We start from the raw sequence: 10,114 nt of genomic DNA, 5'->3' as shown, positions 1-10,114 counted from the left end.
TGTCAGGAGCAGAAGTAGCTTTGATTTCAGGCTTCCCACTAGGCAATACTTCACATAGCATAACACATTAGTTACCCTAGAAAGAATATAAAGAAACAGTATAGCAATGATAAACATTACAATGCACACAGGAATGCACTATTGTGTCTGGACTGTAAGTAAATTATATGATTTGGTGTATTGTAGAACATGAAACAGCTAAAGTATAAAAAGAAAGAATGCGTCTTTATTTCAACCACCTTAACTCAGTATCACTTTTTGCAAATAGAATTCACATGAATGAGGTGATAACAGCCACCTGTGCATACAGAGAGAGTATTTTGGCATAAGGAACAGATTTAAGACATTAACCTTCACCTGGCTCCATTCACTTCTTATCTCCATAGTCTCTTATTATAGATAGGGAATTAATTAAAATAGTCACTCTGGTGCTTATTTTAAGTGCGCTTATCAGTGGCAGTCTTCCATTTTATACTAAGAGCAAATGATGTTTACTGTTTCCCTTTATAACTAAATATATATTAACAAGAGGCATGAAACCAAGAAGCAGTACCAGCTCCCAGGAACATCCATTCTTTATCAAATTTTACTTGAAATAAAACCACCAAACAAAAGAAGAAACACTACAACAACAAAACCCCCCAACCAAACCAAACCAAACAACAAACAAGCAAACAAAATACACTCATAATGCCTATTCAGGAAAACACCGTAAGGAGTTTTAGTAGAGGTTTACAAATCACTGCCCTGTGAGGAAAAAATATCTGTGCTGTATCTCCTACAGTGAGTTTCAGGCCATTTAGGGCCTTCAGGTACATAGAAATTAAGTGTAGGCAGCTACAGAGAATGCAGTTTCCAGCTACAGGAGCACACACTGACTTGGACACCACTGTTTTCTTACAAGCCACAAGCATGTGCATGGATACGCACACGCATTCCGGGCTGCAGACAGACAACCACAGAATACCTGCTGTTTGCCACAAGACAGCAACAATGTGCAGATAATTAACTCCTGGGAACAGAATACGCTAAGAAATTGAATAGGTTTACAACTTACGTTTCTCTTTTCAGAGCCCTGAAGACACAAGTAGATAGTTTTGATTACCTGCCTTGGTACAAATACAGATCTCTGTTACTGCAGAAGCTCTGCAAGGATCTCACATGCACTGCCTATACATCAGCTACTCAGTAGACATATGAGGCCTTTGGGGAAGCATAGGATGAACAGCACCTGTTTTGCAGACAACAGGAAGGGCTGGGAAGGTGAGCAGCCCACTGGTGGTAATGAGAGCAAGGGGGTTCTGGGTGTGACCATGGCAGGATTTCAGGTGAACCAGGGAAGTAGCACAAAGTAGCAGTCTAAGGTTAGGAAGAGCTTTGAGGATCCCATTTGGGACTATAGGTGTCTAATTTTCATCTAAATCTAATGGTAAAGTCAGCTCCAACGTGACATGCTGAAGTCATTCATGGAGTTTGTACATGAGCAGGTGTTGAAACCAGTCTTACACCAGCACGCTAATCAATAATCAACTTCTACTTTAACCATATTTGAATCTGAAAACCGCAGCCCCAGCATCTTCAATCCAGAACAGACACAGGGAATAAGAACACTGAAAAGGAGATGGGGCTGTACAAAGTGACCTGAATAAGGATGGGCAGTCAAACAATTAGAACAATTCCCCTTCTTTGGGAATCACTTGATTTTTATAATTCACTTAGTTTGGATGAATTAATTTATTGCAGGTTGTGTAGTTCTAATGAGCCAACCAGCCCCTGAGGAATATGTACCTGTGCAGAACTTGCTGGATATATTTTCAGGCAATTTTAATTCTTATTTGGTTAACCACCAGACCTCCTCAACTGCACCAAAAGAAAGCATATGTGGTTTTATACATTTTCTCTATCCCCATAAGAACAGTACCCAAGAGGTATAGCTAGCTGAAGACAGAGGCCTGGCTTTTCAAATTAATTAGCATCAGATAACAGATATTCCTGCTTACAGCAAGGGCTACCGTAAGTCAGTTGGATGCAGGAATAGTGCTGGTCTCTTTCCAGCTTTCTCCCTATCCACTAGTTCATCATCCAATGTGCTGTGACAGTACATTCCAGCAGAGCTGGGAACTGGGTAGATAAACTGGTATGCATTTAAAAATAACGCTCAAAAATATTCCAAATAAAAGCAAATGTGTTACCTTTAACCTTGTCATGTCATTGATCCACTTAATGCCATGGTCCTGTAAATAGTCATATTACCACAAGAAACAGAACCTTGGTAGTATGGAAAAACGCAAAGGAGGGAAAATGTTGGGGGCTGGAGTCAAAGTCAATATTGTTCCTACCTAAACCCTCAGTCTCTGGATTTCTTCTTTATCCAGTCTGAGGAGAGCGTTTTCAGAACCTTCATAGAATCATGGAGCAGCTGAAGTTGGAGAGGACCTCTTGAAGTCATCCACCCTCTGAGCTCAAGCAGAATCACCGTAAGCAAATTAGCCAGGACCATGTCCAGGTGGGTTTTGAATACCTCCATGGATGTAAATTCTATCATGTCTGGACAGCCATTTCCCAGTGCTGCTACTTTCAGCAAATAAATGCATCACTTTTTCATCTCACTGTCTTAAGCTACAATCTTTATTAACTGAAGACCAGTATGTCTCCACCAATTGTGATGGAATGTCACTGATTTACATCAATTGGAATTCTGTCCCCTATTTTTTTTCTTTCATTACAACTAGTATTTCTCATTAGTTTTTGAAGTTGCAAACTCAGTCCTAGTTCAGCTGCAAGGTCATATTGCTCATCTGGGGTCATAATAGCTCACAGGCCAAGATGGAGTTTTAGTTTTGATCATAGAAGCAAGTGCCTTTGAACTTCTTATTGAAATGTAGGCCTAAAATGCATGGTTCTGGTTCCATGCAACAGAAGCTTTTCTTTGGTGGTATCTTACTGAATAATGCTGAAGTGTATAACTGCAATGACATTATCTGCAAAACCTAAGACAGAATTTTTTGCAAAAATATGAACAAGAGCTCAAACAGTTTCATTGGGAATTTGTTTGAAACTCTCCTTTTAAGACCTGTTTTTGCTTTGTTAAATACCCTACAGATAATTTCATGGTTAGAAGTGGTGATATTTTCTATTTCACCATTCTTCTCTTTTGGAGACTTTCTTCCTGTTGGGTGCAACATGAAGTTCCTAAGTTTAATTTGTCAGAGTATTCTGGTGTTAAGGACACAGTACCCAACAGCAGGAGTGAAGCTCATGTCCTTCATGACAGACCAATCATGCTTGTCTTCTGGTACTTTAAGGAGATGATCCCTGCAAGCTGCTTGAGCAGTGCTGCAATCCAAACCTTCAGGGAATGGATTGAATGCATCTGATCAGCAAAACATCAGATTATCCTTTTCTCTGCTGGGATCATATATTTTAAAAGTAAAATTTTTCCCTAAACTGCCCTGATTAGATAGTACTAATAACATTAAGCTAAATTGGTTCCTTGGGAGATGTCCCAATTAAATGGCTATCCTAATTAAGCACATCCTGATTAAGCATAAGATCCTATAATTATAATAACAGCATGTAATAAAAACTGGCCCATAGTTCTGTTCAGACAGAAAGCATTTTGCAAGCCTTGTTTACAGGAATCACTTTATCCAGAGTTGAAACACAACCAGCTCTTGGGTAAAGCACTACATCTGTTTGACAACATTCAGTAGAACTAAACAAACTTTCAGAGGAGGAAATGAAAAATTCTGCACCATGCCAACAATGCAGACATGATTATGATAACACAGAAGGTACTTAGTATGCAATTTGGATGAAATACTTTGACTTTGTCCTTGGCAGAATTGCTGCAGTATTTACAGTTGCTGCACATGACCACAAGTGCACCCAAAAGTATATTTTAGAGAAGCTTTTAATACAAAGGTTTAAGTTGCATACCAAATGCAGGAGAAGTACTCTGTGCTGAACTTTGGCCTTGTAAGTTCTATACTGACACCATGGACTTTTTTCATCTTACAGTACTGAAGAAAATGCAGCACTGGAAGCCAGGTACATTCTGGTAGAAGTACTAATGAGAATGAACCAGCAAGAGCATTTTTTCCAATGGGCTGTAAAGCTCAGCGCCTGACCCTCTCTAGTTATTGCAATGTATGGCATGTTTTTTGAGTGCTACTATGCCAGAGGAAATTCCTACTGTGTGTTTTGGATACTGTTCATCATATTCCAGCTTGCATAATTGTATTTGGCTGCCTCAGTTCCTCTCTGGATCACAGTGGAGTATGATAACCTCCTTTTTCAGTTTGTCCTACACAACACTGCAGAGAAGATGTTATGCACCCCTCAGTAAGTAATGAGAGCTGGGTAAACAAATCTAAACAAACAATTTAGTTATTTAAATGACTTTTTTTTCATTCTTTCTTTTTTTGCCTCTTAGTGACCAAAGAGCAGAAGCAAGGAGTCAACATGAAGCTCAAATACTCAGAAGTGTCAGCTGATAAAAACTGATTGAACACATATGTAGGCCACCATGAGTGAATTGCCAATGAACAGAAAAATGGTAAAGCCCACTACAAATCGTTATTCCAGGGAATAAACAACTCTCTACATCTCTCCTAATTGTCCCAACATTGTCATATCTGAGTACATGAGTGTTGTAGAGATACTGTGATTTCTGCTTTTTCAATATTGTGTGGATATAGTCTTTAAGCTCTGCACTGTAGCCCTGAGGAGTGGAGTCTGATTCCTACACAGACTCATGCAGACTGAGTGACTGGGTGCTGCTTTAATTTAACTGTCTTCAACCCATGTCATTGCCAAAGTCAGTGTGTTATCTTCAGCCAGAAAAGAAGAGGCAGCAACCAGAAGCCCAGCAAGCTGCAAAATGCAGACTCCAACTGCCCCAACTTTGTTTTGAGTATAGATTCTTAAAATTTCTATCTCCCCAATGGAAGTGTTTAGAACAATCATTATTTTGCTTTCTTCCACCCAATAGTGACTTATTTACATTCTTTAGCTTTCTCTGCTTGAACTTTGAGAAGAAAAATTAAAAAGACAGTTTCAAACCATCACAGTCATCTCCATAGATCATCTTTCCAGGAGTGACAGATACATAGTTTAAGAACCAATCACAATACGTGCATTACCAGTATCACCTATCTTAGAACTGAGATCCTAAGACACCTTTAATTGATATATTGGTGTTTTAAAAATCATGAAAATTATTTACTTTCCAGCAGACTTGGTGTCTGTCAGAATCTCCAGTTTTAGGAAGTGAGAATTTAAATTTACCCAGAGTACAGAGACAGAGATTTCCACTTTCCTGATATTGCTGTGGTAATGGGATACAAACGTACCTTTTCTTGGTCCCTTTGGCATCATGTAGCCCTAGGATTGATTCTGATGAAAGTTGTTCAGAGTCTGCAAATATTTGCCTGGATCCACAATAAAAGAGGAAGATGCAGTTGGCAGAATACCAGCTTTGGATCTGGGAGAATACTGTTTTCTTCCTTGCAGCATCTGAAGTTTCCTGTGTGACAACAGACATAGTCAAGACCCACTGTAGGGAGTAGTAGCAGTCTCCACATTCACTCAGTTCCATAATTCTAAACCAGAGGTGAAATGTAACAGGACTGCACACACACAAGGAAGAATTCAGATACCACAATGAAGGTGGTGTGTAAATAGCTCTAAGTGACAGCAAGAGGTGTTTGTTCTGCATGATTATCATCACAGCATCCAAAACTCACTGTGCCAGATTTATTTATCAGCAAGACACAGTCATAAATACATGATGCCTTTCAAGCATTGTGACATTCCCTTCCTGCAGATGGCTGGAAATGTTCTTAGATACAATATTTGCAATTAGCTTTCCGATGAAATTAGTGCTCTGAAATGGTTAGTTTTATAGATGCCTATGTTGCTACCTCTGTGGATATTACTGCTTTTAACCTTCTTGAGACCTTGGCTGAGAGCACTTTCTCAGGATTGCAATATGGAGAGCACAGGTCAGAGAGAAACATACTGCAACACAAGCAGAGAGACAAGAGAGTCCCCAGGTGGGTGATTTGCCTGGGGTTCTGACAAGCTGTCTTCTAATCTCTGCTGTGCTGCTGACCCTGAACCAGTCACTCACCTCTGTTTCTGCCTCAGTGTAATGAGGACAGTGTTACTTCCTGCCTTCCAGCCCTCCTGCCCCTGGCAGAGCTCATGCCATGGGAGGGCTCACAGTCTTCAGTGTTCCCAGCAGCCAGCTCTGGAACCTCCTTTTTTAGTGAGTAATCACCATTTCTGACATGCTGCCCTGCATTTCTCATTTACTCGGCAGGAGGATTTGGTGCATGTGTTCAAATAATTCAGGAAAAATCCTGCCAACTACTGTCCTTGAATTCTGCCAGGAGAACCATCCTGATGTCCACACAGCTGAGGACATGGCCTACAGATTGGAGACACATCAGTGGTAGAAAGGATTCATCAGGAATGCAGGGACTTCATAGGTCACATCAGGAATCTTGTCCCATACATCCAGGGCACAGTTGTTTCAACCCACTTTGCCGCTGTTGCCCGCTTTGTGCCATTGGGATGCCTAAGAGTAGAAGCAACCAGGAAACTTTGAATTTGGCGAAGCTTGTATTCCTACTCTCTGTGCACCTAAGCCCATCAAAGTCTTGGAATAGTTTTCACCTTTCACTGACAGTAAAGTAATTTTCTTATAAATAAACAGCTTCTCCTCTGAAAGAGGACTGGCATGAATCAGAGAGGAGGTATGAATCAAAGAGGACTGGCATGAGAAGCTCATGCTCATTTTTGAACACTGCATTATGCCCTGATAAATTGGCAGTGGCTTATGGCTCTATCAATAGGACATGCTTCCTGGAAGAATGACACATTTCTGAGAAATCCTCCACAGACTCAAGCATGTATTATTGATGAGTTGAAAGAAAAACATCTGAGTGTTGTTACAAACACGAGATTTAAATCAGTTTTGCTGGAAGGTCTGCCAGTGCTTCTGATTAATGTCTTCCTTCTGAAATAAAGTAAATTTCCCTTGAGGCAAACAGTTCAGTTATGACACTAATTTGCAGCTCAGGAGACCTGTACTCTTTCCTTGGCTCTGCTTCAGACACCATGGGTGATCCTGGAGAAGACAAATTAAAAAGCTTTCCTAAGCCTGCTGAGCTGGAGTTCCATTTTTAAAAGCACATTTATGGGTGCATGGTCAAAACCTAAGGAGGACAATCCAGTGGGCTGACTGGCATGGCCCTACCCTTTCCACTGTCCACCACACTGTCTGTCTGTCTCTCTGATGATATGAGCAAGACAGAGGTTTGAGACAACAGAAAAGGAAGGACCTGAAGTAAGAGTTCTCTGCCCACTGAAGGGGATTTCTCCTTTGCCTTGGCTGTGAATCAGGCTAAGCTGCTGCAATTCCCTTCCAGGGCAAAGAAGTGCTAAGCTATTTTTTTGTTCTTCAGGCTGGCATGTGGGCAGACAGGGCAAGAGTACAGAGTAGGGGTCAGGGCAGGGGGAGTGCAACAGCTTGCTTTAATCATCAGTGAGCTATTCAGTTGGTTCAGGTAACCCCTTGAAACAAATTTGCAGCCTCAGGCTACAAATACTGTAATAAATTCTCTGCTCGTTTGTCCCCAGAATCAACTCATCTTTGAGTCAGGTAAATGGTAAAGGAAGTACATCAGGCTTGCTAGGGCAACAGGGAGCTAGCACAGCAGCTAACCTGTGTCATTAAACCTCATCCTAAAGTACCTGTTTTCCCCTTGGCTCTGTCTGCTACCTATCCCATACATTGTGTGATTTTTCTATTGAAACTCAGGCTTGGAACAGAAGCTTCCCTTTAACATGCACACGTGTTAAGCCTAGCACCAGGGGGACCCAATCTTAACTGTATGATCAGAGATCATTACTACTCTTTAAGTAGTCCAACAAAAAATTAAAAGCATTCACCTGCTGCAAACAATCCTGGCTATCCAGTAGGCTATCCAGTAGCACCCCATCTTCACTGCAGAATTTGCAGAGTTACTTTGGAGAACTTTTCCATCATCTCCTGTTTCCTGCAAGGGTATTATCTGTGCTTGCAAGGATTCAATTAATGCCATTGATGTGGAATGTTGTTCCATTCATCACTGGTCACTGCATCTAATGAATAGGATAATCTAATTCTCCCCAAATAAATATGACACCAAATTAAAAGAGTTCATAAGCAGCCTCTAAAACGGAGTGAGTTTGCTTCAATTTATTACCTTTTAAATTGCACTGGATCCCTCAGTACCAGTCTAGCTATAAACAACTTGGGGATTGAGGTTGAAAGTTTATTATCACTAATGTTTGCCTTTATTTATACTACAATTGAGTATTAGTATTAGCTGGAAGGAACAGTGGAAGGAAGGTCATCCAAATGCCATAGTATTTAACCACAGTCTTCCTAGACTGGTGAAAGGGTTTTAAGGCACAATGTATTCTAGACAATTATTTCTGCTGTGTTTACTGTCACTGAAACATTTAACAAAGTTTTTATGACCTGTCATTAGAACCATGCAAAAAGGTCACCAGCAAAGCACAAAAAGGAAGCAATGCCTACTGGGTACTTGACTAGTTTAGGAAGAGACTTCTCTCCCTATCATCCACCAAAATACTAAACCAACAGTTCTTCCAAATATTTGCCTGGTACCATTTTATTTGGGAATCAGCTGTTAAACAAAATGTTATGCATGCAAAGACACATAATCTTGCCAAGCTCTTTGAATTTAGCCTTGTCTTCAGTATATTAAGTTGTCTCACCAACCCTTCCAGAACACTTGGCAGGAAAAGAGGTAATTAGTGTGGATATGGATTTCTTACAGGCGCTTCAGAAGAAAACGATCTTGTTCTTTACTGCTTGAAAATCCTATTTATTTAACAGCTTCTACCATGGAATCTAAACACTTTCCTGAAATTAATCAACGTAGCCTCATTATACAGTCCCAGGAAATAAAGACCTGTCTCTACCTGGATTTTACAGTTAGCACATTACTGAGAGTAACACTAGCTTAGAAATCCAGAGCTATCATGTCTGCAGAGCAGGAAACTGCCTTGTGCAGGGATTTTCTTTCAGTTCCAGAAACATGACAAGCAGTGAGGAATAAAGGGATTTAGCATAGAATCATACAATGGTTTGGGTTTGAAGGGACCTTTAAAGGTCAAATCCCCCTGCAACAAGCAGGGACGTCTTTAATTAGATCAGGTTGCTCAGAGCCCCATCCAACCATACCTAGAACGTTTCCAGGGATGGGGCATTTACCACCTCCCTGGGCAAAATATTCCAGTGAGTGTTTCACCACCTTCATTCTAAAAAGTCTTCTTCCTTGTATCTTTGTCTTATTGCAACAGATCCCACTGAAGTGTTTGTCCTCATTTTTCTTAAAAGACCCATTTAAGTACTGAAAGGCTGCAATACAGACTCCTCAAAGCCTTCTCATTCATATTCAAAGACTGAAGTGCATTTTTAATTTCAACCCTAGACTTAGCCTTTATTACTCCATGTGTGTGACATGAACTCTGAAAACTTTTTCTGCCTTCCCTGCAAGGAGAGAGCTATGGCTGAGATGGTGACTGCACTGGGATAATCATGAGATCCTGTTATATTTAAGCAGTAATTTCTTTAATTAATGTGAATAATTGATATGATCTTAGGGAATGCAGGAGCTCTGTTTATTTAGTAAAGCATCTTTAAACAAAATCTAGGATACCTGAGTATTGAATGAATATTCTTGTATTTGAGGTTTGGGAAAAATATTCTACATAGGTAATAAATTTCTGACAATAATGTGTTTGAACTTGCTCAGCACAGAGTGTGAATAATTTTCTGCACCTTCCTTTTGCTACTTTTCTGCTGCACACTAGGAAATTGACCATGACTTGGCATTTCTTACAAAAATATTTCATATTCATGTGTGGTAGTTGCTTCCTAGAAAAGCAATGAATTAAGTTTAAGGTAAATCCCTGGAAAGTGTAGAAAGGAAAGGTTAAATTACTAATACAGAAAGGTAGCAAAGCTGTTGGGTGATTCTCATATGTTTCATAAGCTTTGAGCAGGAGGTTCTGGCAAGGCTAGAAGTTGACA

The sequence above is a fragment of the Indicator indicator genome, chromosome 7 (assembly GCF_027791375.1).
Source record: "Indicator indicator isolate 239-I01 chromosome 7, UM_Iind_1.1, whole genome shotgun sequence".
In the NCBI taxonomy this organism is placed as follows: Eukaryota; Metazoa; Chordata; class Aves; order Piciformes; family Indicatoridae; genus Indicator; species Indicator indicator.
The sequence above is the reverse complement of the archived record's forward strand: the minus strand, read 5'-3'. Positions refer to the sequence as shown.